Here is a 12,442-nt window from a genome sequence, read left to right on the forward strand (position 1 = left end):
GTCTTAAGAGTTTTCTGTGTTGCTACCTAGTTTCCATAATTAATGCTTGCATAATACACATTTTATTGGCTATCCAATAATAAATTTCCTAACTATTCTTTGTATACAGAATTTAGGATATATTTTGTTTTTATGAATAATACTGTAGTGAAGACCTTTGTGCTCAGCGTTTTTACTTGCTTTTGGATTATTTCATTAGGATATAATCATAGTACAAACTGAATCATAGTACAGACATATGTGTGAGCTGTGCCACATAAATATGGCAGGAACTATATATGCAATTTTAAATTTCCTAGTTAAATTGAAAAGTGAAAGAGTTAAATTAAACAGTGAAAGAGTTAAATTAAAAAGTGAAAATTGGGCCTCCCCAGTGGCGCAGCAGTAGAGTGCTGGGCTGCAAAGCTGCCCGCAGCCTCTGCAGAGCAGGTTCGATCCCCGGCCACAGGGCGAGGGTACCACATGGCGCGCAGACCTCCCCTGCTGCCCGCTGCTCCCCTCAGCAGTGTACTTCATCATTCTGCCTGCTCTGCTCTCCCCTCTGGCTCTGGTGAATTCTCTCACCCTCCCGCGCTTTTGACTGTACCCAGTGCTTGTATAAATAAATAAATCTTTAACAAAAAAAAAGTGAAAATTCATTTTAATAATATACTTTATTTAATTCAGTATATCCAAAATATTATCATTTAAATATGTAATCAATGTAAAGATTAAGATATTTTATATTACTTTTTGTTTGAAGTATCCAGAATAGTGTATTTTTCGCATATGTAGTATGTCTCACCTTTTTTCGTGCTTGATAGCCACAAAATGGTTATATTTTGCAGAACAGACTATGACATATATAATCCAGTATTTTTAAATGATCTTTGCTTTTTAAAAAACCCAAATATTAATCTGCCTTTCTCCAGTCTAACCTCCAGTCACATCTTACATGGATTCCTCCCTTGGGCACTTTTCTAAAGTCACTTGCTTTTTTCATTAGAATGAATATTTTCTTGACATTCATTACGTATCAAGCACTGTGCTAGATCTTGGGAACACCAATATAAACAGGACATGACTCACAATCCATTGGGTAAGATAGACATACCTGTAACACAGCATTAACTCAAATGCTGTTTGGAATGAGGAGGGAAAATACACACAGACACACAGAGGTAATATGGAATATGATAAATTCTATGAGTGAGGTTTAAATAAAGTGCTCAGAGCATTAGGAAAGTTTCTTCAGGAAAATGGGAGTGGAGCCTGAAGGGCTCAGTTGAATTTTAATGGGCAGAGAGAGGGGAGAAGTTTTGCCTGTGACTATCATGTTATCCAAAGCAGATGACACGTTGGGGTGGTCTCGCCTTGTGTTTAGATCTCCCTGGAGCGCCTGGCCAGTGCCTTGCGTGGAAGGTGCTCAGTAATGTCTGCTGAGCCCAATTAATAATATATGGATGGCTGGCACACAGCGAGGGAGACACGGGGTCTGTCTGCTTGCTTTAACCTCTGAATTGAAGGGGCAGCTTAAGCTTTTCGCTCATTCCTCTCATTGTGTGTGCTGCCAGTTTGCAGTCCCTGTTTTTGCACTTTACTAAATCAGTCTGGACTGAAACTAGTCGTTGAGAGCCAAAATGGTAGATAAATGGGGGCCCACACTTTAACTTACATTTGACCTACTTGTCACTTATTGTCACTTATTACTGTCAGTTCCTCTGAGCTTTTCACACAGCACAAGCAGGCAAGCTGGACAGCCAGCTTGATCATCAGCTTGATCTCTTGATCCATACCTAACCTAGCTATTTGGCCATATGGACATTTTTACACAATGATTTTTTTCTTTCTAAATGAAAATCAGTATAGAAAAAGATATATGAAAGGAAGAAGGGAGAAAAGATCACTCTTAATCCTCTTCTCACCATAAGAGAATCATTCAGCATCTTTCTCCATTTCTTCTTTCTAAACTATTTCTAAATGTGGAATTAGGAGACTTCCAGAAGGCACTTGCCTTTTAGTCAAAACTCACTTAAATTGGCATTTGTTTGACAATCTTGCAAGTTTCATAAGAATTGTTATCCCCAATGCAAGTTGAGGAAACAGAACATCAGAAGGGCTGTGCTCAAGGTCATATACCAAGGACACTGGATGAACCAAGACTGGAACCCAACCCATGTCTTCTAATTCCAAGTCAGTGCTGTCCCACTATCCATTGCTGACCCGCACCCCCCGCACCTGATGCCCTCGCTCATGGCTTTGAGATACATCCACCTGAGAAATGGAGAAAAGGTATACTCTGTAATGTGGAGAAGATATATTTGGAAACAAGAACCAAAGGGTTGATCATTCATAATGAGGATAACTACAAGAGTGTACATTTAATTCTTGATACAGAATAAGCATTCTGCTCAATGCATTACATATATTGCCTCATTTAATCCTACCAACAAACCTATGTGGTTAGTATTATTATCCCTGCTTTATAGGAAAATAAAATCAGATGTGTGAACTTGCCCAAAGTCACACTGCTAAGTAGAAGGCAATCATAAACTGAACCTTGACTGTCTAATTAATTAATATTAATAACCCTATATAATGTAATCAGAGCACTAAAAAGTTATGCTGATGTCACCTCAGCTGCTGGTGACCTTGGCAAAGTCACTAAAATTCCTATTTCTGTATATTGTTTTCTCTAATAACATCTTGCCCATCACTTGGGATTTTTTGTGAACAAGTAAATGTGAAAATGATTTGTAGTAAGTATTATGCAGATATATACATTTTAACTGAAATTTCCTTAGTATAATGATAGATGAACCACCAAGAGAGAAGTACCTGCCACATAATAGTTGCTCAGTAAAGTGTAATGAATTATTTGAAAGAAGAAACTATTTCAGTAGGCAAAAGCATCTTCAGGTTTTCTATTCCTGCGAATGGTAAGGAAGGGAAGAGAAAGAAGGCAAGTTCTACATCAGCATCCTGAGCAAAAGTCCCCCAAATCCACCACTTCCTTCACCCTTTGGGGAAACTGCCTGATAGCTGATGAGAAGTATCTAAGTAGACAATGAATCCTTTGATCTCTTGATCCATACCTAACCTAGCTATTTGGCCATATGGACATTTTTACACAATGATTTTTTTCTTTCTAAATGAAAATCAGTATAGAAAAAGATATATGAAAGGAAGAAGGGAGAAAAGATCACTCTTAATCCTCTTCTCACCATAAGAGAATCATTCAGCATCTTTCTCCATTTCTTCTTTCTAAACATTTGTACATACTTGAATTCACATTCATTTGCAAACTAATATTTTCCTTTCCCACAATCTGATTTTCTCGTGAAAAGGCAAATTATTCATAAACACTGATTTCATCACTTTAAAATAAACTTACTATTGGTTCACAACACTAGGTAAGTGGAGTACAGCTTCACACTTTGACAAGTGTGTATACCACACCACACACACCACCGTGTTCTAGTGCCATTCTCACTGTCAGATGCACCTTTCTACCTTTCTCTCCCACCCCCACTTGCCCTGCCCCTCTAATCACCACCTTATTTTTCTCAGAGTCTGAGAATTATTTTGTTGCATTTTGTTAGCTCATTTCATTTACTTTGCTTATTTATACTCCACATAACTGGTATTCATTGTTCACTTTCTGACTCATTTTGCTTAGCAGATTCACCTCAAGTTCCACCATGTTGCTTCAAATGACAGGGTTTCATCTTTTTTTAACAGCTGAGTAGTACTCCGTTATGGATATATATATATATATATATATATATATATATATATATATGCATGCATGCATGCATATACCTCACAACTTTTTTTTATCCAGTCAGTGGTCAGTGGACACTTACGTTGTTTCCATGTCTGGGCTATTGTGAATAATGCTGTTATGAACATAAGGATGCAGATATCTTCTCCATGAACACTCATTCTTAATCTAATTGACACTCCAGCATCTGCTCTGTGCCAGGTGCAAAGCACAGAGACTGAAGTCATTGAGCTTCCTTCTTTCCTTGTTGTGTTTAATGACTGGCTGCATAGTATTTTGTTGTCCATTTATCACTTACTCTCCCTGGGTCTAGTTTTCAGGTGACAGACTTTCTTACCCATATAGTCCTCCTCAGCTATATATCCCCCAGTGCCCAGAAGCTGAAATAGTATAACAAGAAACCAGCGCCAGCAATATAGATGTATGACAGCACACTCATACAGACACTTTCTGAACTAATCCAACCATAATAAAATATTGTAGTATCTTCTGTTGAGGGGCAGAGCTTTGATCAGTCCATCCCTGTCATTAACATCAATTCTTAAGAGTTCACTGTGTAACAAGATAAAGTCCAGCTAATCCTGGACTCCTTCCTGTGTTCTTATTCTTGTGGGCTGTCTATGTTAGAAAAACATGTCCACACACTAGGTTTCAGTGACATACCTACGGGACAGGGATGGGGGTAGGGAGGTAAGGTGCCCTCTCCCTGTCGCCTGAGTACTTGACAGTCTTCCTGCCTTTCCTGTCCTGTTTGTCCTGAGTGTTGGAGCCAGCCAGGCCTGTGACTTAGTCTCCGGTGGGATGTGGTTTTGTGTTTTGTGGCCCTGGTTTCAGCTACAGAATCTTACTAGTGACTATGCAGAAGGAAATGGAAGAAGACCTTGAGCCAGAAGTCCTACTAGGTATGCTAGGTCACCTCCTGGCCTGGGAAATGGTCTGTTCTTGGAAATGGAGGATTAATTCTCAGATCATTCAGAGGTTCCCCAAGCACCTCTGAAATTAGATGACTTAGCAATGAAGGCCAGAGTTTAAAGACTTCTGTCCAGAGCACTTTTACCCACAAAATGGTGAACTGTGGTTTATTCTGGAAGCTGTTCAGTTTGGTTTTCCCAGCAATATCCTTGCCAGAACCTGACTCATAACAGGCACCCAGGTCTTGTTGAATGAGTAAATGCCCCACAGGTACCGTAGTAAGCCAAGCCTCACTAAATTTTCAACCCAGTAATTGTGCCCTTTAGAAAGAAAGGGGCTCAGACTCATCCCTCCTGTTTTACTACTACCAAGCTTAACACCTGGCATGTATTACACTTCCAGAAACCTTAGATGAAAAATGAATGTTGTGTACCCATGCAATGGAATATTTTTCAGCCATTAAAAAGTAATAAATTTGATACATGTAACGACACTGATGAACCTTGAACACATTATGCTGAGCAAAATAAGCCAGGTAGAGGGGACAATCAAGGTATGATTCCACTTATAAGAGGTACCTAGAACAGTCAAATTCACAGAGATAGAAGGTAATAAAATGGTGATTACCAGGAGCTGGGATCTGGGGAAGTGATTATTCCATGAGTACACAGCTTCCATTTGGGATGATAAAAAAAATCCTGCAGATGGAGAATGATGATGGCTGCACAGCTTTGGGAATGTACTTAATGCCACTGATACGTATGCTTAAAGATGGTTAGAGTGTTAAATTTTGTTCCACTTATTTTACCACAATAAAAAAAATTAAAGTGGATGAATGTTGCTTTACTTTTTCTACTTCTGTCCAGTCATTGAGTATCCATTTTTCTTTCAAAGCTGAGCAATGATGTCCCTCTTTGAGGAATTCCCCCTGCAAGGGATTAGATATCAGTGGGAAAACTACAGGGCTGCTCATTTCAGCACCCATTGTCTGATCAGGGTGTCCTGGTACTGGTTCTCTGATCTCCTCAACCGAAAAACAAAGAACCTTTTCTGGACACTCCAGGACACGTCCCAAATCCACTGCACCTTGCCCACCAACTCTGAAATCCTGCCACAGTCTTTCCTCTGCTTGTCACACTCTTTGCATAATGGGTGGGCATTGGGAAGGGAATTGAAAATCCCTCTGGGAAGGGAAGGGATTGAAAATCTTTCTCTCCCCACATGAACTTATTTATAAGATTAAAAGCAGGTATTCTTGGGAGGGCCAGGTAGACCCTGTCTAACTTTATTTTTAATAATTCAAGACATGTCAAGTTTGAAAACAGGTCACAATGTTTCATTATTTTTTTCTTGGTTCCTAAGCAAACTCTGCTCACACTATCTCCTTTCCATCTGGGGAAAAGAAAATGAGTAACATTCTGACACTGGTTTCTTATTATGAGAAGGGGACACCGTTGGCATGTTTGCAGAGACTGGTGTGTGTTTTACGAAGCTCCCTGTTCATAGCTCATGGGCCTCGGGTGACTGACTCAGATATGATTTGCTCCTGTCCTGTCCCTGGCCCAGAGGCCACATTGTTCACCCAGGCGTCCCCTTATCCAGGCAGCAGCATCTTTTCATCCCAAGATCCTTGTAACAAAAGACCAAGCTACAGAGTCCTCATGAAAAGATAGGACTGGCCAGCTGATGCACCGAAGTCATGCTGCCCTTTAGAGGTACCTGAGCCCACAGTCTGGGCTAGATGGGCTACCTAGGCAGCTGCACAGGGTGTAAATCATGCCCTGGAATTAAGCTTTCCCTCTCTCCTAGTGATGCCAATTGGTACGTGTGTATCTTTGCTGCACAAGGTGCGAAGCTCCTATAGGCTAATGCAAGACATCTTATTAATTGCATGCAAGAGTGACTTTCAGGCTGCCAAGTGCAGGGACTTGAGGCAAAAAAAAGCTGGCTTCTTAAACAAAATCCAGAACTCAGAAGAGAAAATGAGGTACTGAGGAGAGCTGGGCATGGACTGCCTTTCATCTGGATATTCAGGAAGACACAGCTGGTGCCAGAAGAACTGCTGTTCTTAACTGATGGCAAGCTTTGCAGTCCAGGGAGGACTGAGCTGTCAGGTGAGCTGGAGATCAAGAGTTATCATGACAGCTTCATGGCATGTGAGAGGCTCTGTGACGTGCGGTGCAAGTTAACCAGTGGTGGTTAAATTAGCTTTTCTCTAACCTGATGTGAAGTACAGTGGGAGAAGTTGCGAGTACCAGGCTTAAGAAGGTTGCACTTCTGAGGCACCACCATTTAGGGAAAAAAGTATGTGTGGAAATGACTCTCGTTTCTGAATTTGCTTCATAGAGGTGCCAGGTGCTGGTTGATGGCATTAACTAGTAGCTTGTGGATTCCTCCAGGGGTCCTCTCTCTGAGAGCCTGATTACAAATATTCCAAGGACCTAGAATAACCCCTTTCCTCGAACTTCCCCAATTTAAGATCCTGTCAAAATCTAACCACCTGTGCTAGCCAGCTAAGCAGCCTTGACTAACTGCCTGCCCTGTGCACTCACATTCCACGGATCCCTTATGCAAGATGGAGCAGCGAGCCAGGGAGCATGTGAACGCCTTTCTGAAAAACTTCCACTTAGAAGTGAGCTGAAGAAGTGCCTTTGAATAAGTAATCAGCCAGAGGAAATCAGGTCCACCTAGCCCTCTCATCATGCTTGTCTATTCTCTGGGGACTTTTCCAAAGTCTTGAGCAGGAGGCTCAGTGACTTGATGAGATTCTAGACAGAAAAAGTAACATGAACAACTCTGCATGTGCATGGGTAAATATGCAAACGTGCACATTGCTGCTATATATCACATATAAGTCAAAAGCCACATATGAGGGCCTCCCCGGTGGCGCAGCGGTTGAGCGCTGGGTTGCGAAGCTGCCCGCGGCCTCTGCGGCGCCGGTTCGATCCCCGGCTGCTCCCCGGCCACCGGAGGAGGGTCCCACATGGCGTGCAGACTTCTCCTGCCGCCCGCTGCTCCCCTCAGCAGTGTACTTCGGTCCTTCTGCCTGCTCTGCTCCCCGCTCTGGCTCTGGTGAATTCTCTCACCCTCCCGCGCTTCTGACTGTACCCAGTGCATGTATAAACAAAACAAACAAACCAGCAAACAAATAAATAAAAAAAAAAGCATGCCTCTATAAAAAAAAAAAAGCCACATATGAACACATAGTGCCAGGACTGTGCCAGTGCCAACACTTTACCTAAATCATCTCACTTTATCCATCTAAGCAGATAGATGTTGTTTCTGTTTGAAAGGTGACAAGACTGAAGCTCAAAGAAACCAGTAAGTAGCAGGCCTGGGACTTGAATATAGGTCTGTTTGACTTCATCATCCAGGCTCATACCCAAAACTATCTCCAAAACAAGAATGGCTAGCTTTTACAGAACACCCCAGTTCTGTTGCTCTAAGTGGCATGGCTAAGCCACAAGCTGTCAAGTCTGGATGGTATGTGAACCTTGCATGTGCCCCTTCTGCACAGCTTCCATGCAGAAACCCAGTGAAGGCTGGGCTTCCACAGCCTCACCTCTGCAGGAGATACCTAGGACCTAATGTCCACTATATTAATGCGAAGCTGCTTGCCCGGGGACTGTCTGCCCTTGGGGTATTTGTTGACACTGACCAGGACTGACCGGGGCTGTGAACCTGAGTAGACCCTCTGAGCCAAACAAGTCCTAGCTATTCATTTCCAAATCCCGCTTTCCTGGGGCACAGCCAGCCCTGCTGAAGTTGGTGGAGGAGTAAACAGCCATTCACCTGTCCAAACCTCAGATTTATAGTCCGGCAGCTCCCTTCTGTCCACACCGTAGCACCATGTACTGCAAACACAGATGACCTTTGCAGCCATTTCATCTCAACCTGCTTCCATATAGAAAACCAGTTTTGTATTGACATTGGTTGGAACAAGTTCTGCCTACATTAACTCCCCTAGCGCCTGCCCCTGGACTTTCAACCCGGAGAGGCCAAGTGCCTCTATTTCCAAAAGCAAGGGGGGAGGGTGCTTAAAAGCATCCCCACATCCCATCCATCTGAGTCTTCAGTCCAGTGGCTTTAGGCAGCTGAAGGAGCTGAAGGGCCCCCCTTCCTTCCAGGGTTTGTTAATCCCTCTCCATGAGGGCATAGGTTGTGGGCTTGGATCGACCCACTGGCAATAGGGTGCTTTGTGGGACATTTTCTTACAAGTCAGTTCCCATGTGGTATTTGTTAGTCACAGCTAATTATTAAGTCCTTGGCCCAGGCAATAGACATTGTTCCCTTGGATTTCTCCCTCCTCCTTCCCCTCCTCACCCCCGATGGCTGCAGAACAAAACCCATTGTGGGGCTTAGGAGGTTGGCTGTGCACATATTTTCCAGTGAACCCCTGATGGGCTTACTGCTGGGGTTTCATGTTTCAGGTTGAAACTCAACTGGAGAAAGCATTATTCATTGATGCTGACACGTTTGGTCTCTGCTCTATTTGGTCTCTGTTCTGTGTACGTATTTCTCCTACATTGGACTTGGTCCCACAGAGGCAATTTAGGTATTGAAAGCAATTCATGGCATTTACTCAGAACATTGATAGTCTGCACAGTTATGGAATGTTAGGATTTCTTGATCATAGAAAGATCATCAAGTTCCAGCCGTGCTCAAAGGCACAAGTAAGAAAGGAGACAGGGCCTGAGTGAGGAGACTGGAAACCCTTCTTCTCATTCCCCCAGCAAGTAACCTTGCATTTACCACTTTGGGTATGGGGCTCCCATATAAAATTTCTGCATTTGAAAGCAGTCTAGAAATCCACTAATTGAATCCACCCACTCATTAATTTTTTTAGATGAAGGAACTGGCCCACTGAGGTTCGTTCTCTTATCTAAAGTCCACATGAATTAGGGAATTAATACCTGAATGAGAATTAGAACATAAGCTCACAACTTCTGTATGCCCTATTCATTTCCCCAAGCTAGGATAATTCTGGAACCCATTGCTAGGCTGTATTTCCCATTCCCTGGCCACTGTCTGTGGGAAAGACCTTATCTGGAGGACTTAGAGGGGTGGAAAGCATCCCAGAAAAGCTATAAGGACTTTGTTGAAGTCACACTCTATACTCACGAAGGACCACCTCAGTTACAATTCCATGGCACCCTCTACTTACCAGTCCTGGGACCATGAACAAGTTATTTGATATTACTGATATTAAGGCTTTTTATCAAAAAAAAAAAAAAAAAAAAAAAAAACCTCAGCAGTTGTCACAAGGAATTAAATGTAACAGTCTATATAAAATCTCTAGGAAAAGCATATTGGGGACTTGATCAATGGCCCCTTTTCTCTAACTTAACTCTCCATACACATATGGGTTTAGGTCAAAATAAAAGCCAGACATATTTTAAGTTTACCCATAACTTGGAAACTTCTGGATTTTGTCACAAGACTAACATTAATGAAATGTAAGTTGGAGTATCTGTAATCCATGAACGTGTCTTAATCTTTTACAGAATGCTTGTAAAACGGAGCATTTCCTGGGGGAATAGGGCTGTGGTTTTCTACGAGAAAATTCTATGAGGGAAAACTGGAGAGACTGAAAAAATTAAGTCCTGTTCTTTGACTCAGAAAGCCCCTGGGATGTCCTGGAGGTTCAGAGTCTGACTGCCCTTGGACAGACTTTGGCAACTTACTCAGAGCCCCTTATTGTACCAACCACTGGGGTGTGCTTGGGATTCGTTCAGACTTTTCTTCATTTGCCATTCAGACAGGAACCATAGGCCCAGAAGCTTATTTTCAAAATCTAGGAAAACAGCTGCTTTTGTTTATTTTTCTCTCTCATGCCAAAATGCTCACTGAGTTTTCCTGGGGTTCTGAACTTGCTGATTTTTTCCCCTTTTTACTTTTAAGACAAATCTTGGAAAAGGGTCAATGAAAAATGAAGGGGAAGGATGCACATCCCAAATGGGGAAAGTGCTATATTTTAGACTCTGATGAAAATGTTTAAGATCCTAAAGTCATGGGCTTCTAGAAGACTAGAAACCAGAAAGCAAGCACTGCCTTTTCCTCAGAGGAAATCAAAAGCATTGCCTGGAGCTGAGCAGGGCAGTATGACTGTGGGAGGGTTATGTAGATCCACTCCTGTACTAGGTGAGGTCCAGGGCACTCATAGTTCATGCACTGAATAAACAGGTCAGATGTTTTACATACTATATTAGTTTTCTCTTGCTACTGTAGCAAGTCACCACAAGTTCACAAATTCAGTGGCTCACAAAAACACAGATTTATTATCTTATAACCTGTTGGTCAAAAATCTGTCAAAGGTTTCACTGAGTTGAAATCCAGGTGTTGACAGAGATGGGTTCCTTTCTGGAGACCTCTGGGATAATTCATTGACTTTCTTTACCTTTTCCAGTTTCTACAGACTGCCCACATTCCTTGGCTTGCACGCCTTTTCTTTCATCTTCAAAGCCAGAAACAGCAGGTGGAGTCCCTACATTTCATTCCTCTGATCTCTCTTGCCTCCCTCCATCCCTGTCAGGGATTCAGGTGATTACACTGGACCCACCTAGCTAATCCAGGATGATATCCCTATTGTAAGGCCAGGGAACCCCACAGGCATTCTTAATCCCCCTTTGCCATTTAGGGCAATAGTCACAGGTTGTGGGGAATAGGCCATAGACATATTTAGGGGATGGCAAACTATATTTCCTACCATAAGTACACAGGTCACTGTTAAGCTGAATATTGTTTTTATTAGGACTCTTGATTGTAGAAACAGGACCTAATTCAAGCCAGTAAAAAGAAAAGGATTTTATTGGCTTATACCCTTGAAGGAAAAGTATCTTTAGGTATCGCTGGGTCCACATGTCCAGTAAGGTCATCAGCAAGGTTTTCAGTTTGTTTTTTTCTTTGTGTGGTTTGATTCTCAAGCACAGGCTACCTATATGGTGGCTAAGAGAGCTCCCAGGCAATTCTAGGCGTATTCAGTTTTTAAGACTCAGGATCCCAGAAAGAAAGTTATGACCTCTTCAATTTATACCAGCAAAATCATAAAGATGACTCTCATTGGCCCAGCTTGAGTCCTATACATGCCTCTAGACCAGTCTCTGTTCACGGAGATGCAAGCCTCACCCAAGAGCAGGAAATATCGGCTTTCCCAGAGCACAGTGCTGAGTAGGGGAGAGTTTCCCAAATGGAAGAAGGGGTAAAGAGCTGGACAGGAACCATTGGTTTCTATTCCATGTTATTGCTGAATTTTAGGACCATGTACTTGATATATTAACTCACTTGGCTACAAGCAGCAAGGCACTCGATCTTGAAATAGCTCCTCAAGGGCAAGTAGTAGGCTAATTCAACTTGTATTTAAGAAGAGGAGTGGCACAGAAGTTAAGAGTATGGGTTTTGGGATCAGAGGTTTATGTCCAATTTATTCGTTGAGTTTACCTGATACCTGTGTCTCGGTTTCCACATCTGTAAAATGAACTTATAGTAGTTACTTCAGGAGCCTGTTGTGAGATTGAAATGCATTAGTAAAAATAAAGGTCTTAGAATAGCACTTGACACAGAGTAAACACTCAATAAATAACAGTTTTACTAATTATTATTGTCATTAAAATTACAAATAAATCCCCTGAGGATGGTGTAGGGGCTTAGAAGGTGGTTATAGGAGCTAAGTCATATAGTTTCTTGATTTCTTTTTTTCTAGCGGGGGCCAGTCTCTTATCTATTGGAACACTCTATTATCTCAGTGGGGACTGAGGTTCTTACCAATAA

General features: G+C 42.1%; 1 protein-coding gene across 7 annotated transcripts in view; it reads left to right on the top strand.

Moving 5' to 3' along the window:
• MPPED2 (metallophosphoesterase domain containing 2) overlaps positions 1–12,442 on the top strand; it is a 172,791-nt gene that overhangs the window by 150,914 nt on the left and 9,435 nt on the right. The gene's annotated exons all lie outside the window — the stretch shown is intronic.

The sequence above is a fragment of the Talpa occidentalis genome, unplaced genomic scaffold, assembly GCF_014898055.3.
Source record: "Talpa occidentalis isolate TD23 unplaced genomic scaffold, MPIMG_talOcc4v2.1 talOcc4.3, whole genome shotgun sequence".
NCBI classification, from domain to species: domain Eukaryota; kingdom Metazoa; phylum Chordata; class Mammalia; order Eulipotyphla; family Talpidae; genus Talpa; species Talpa occidentalis.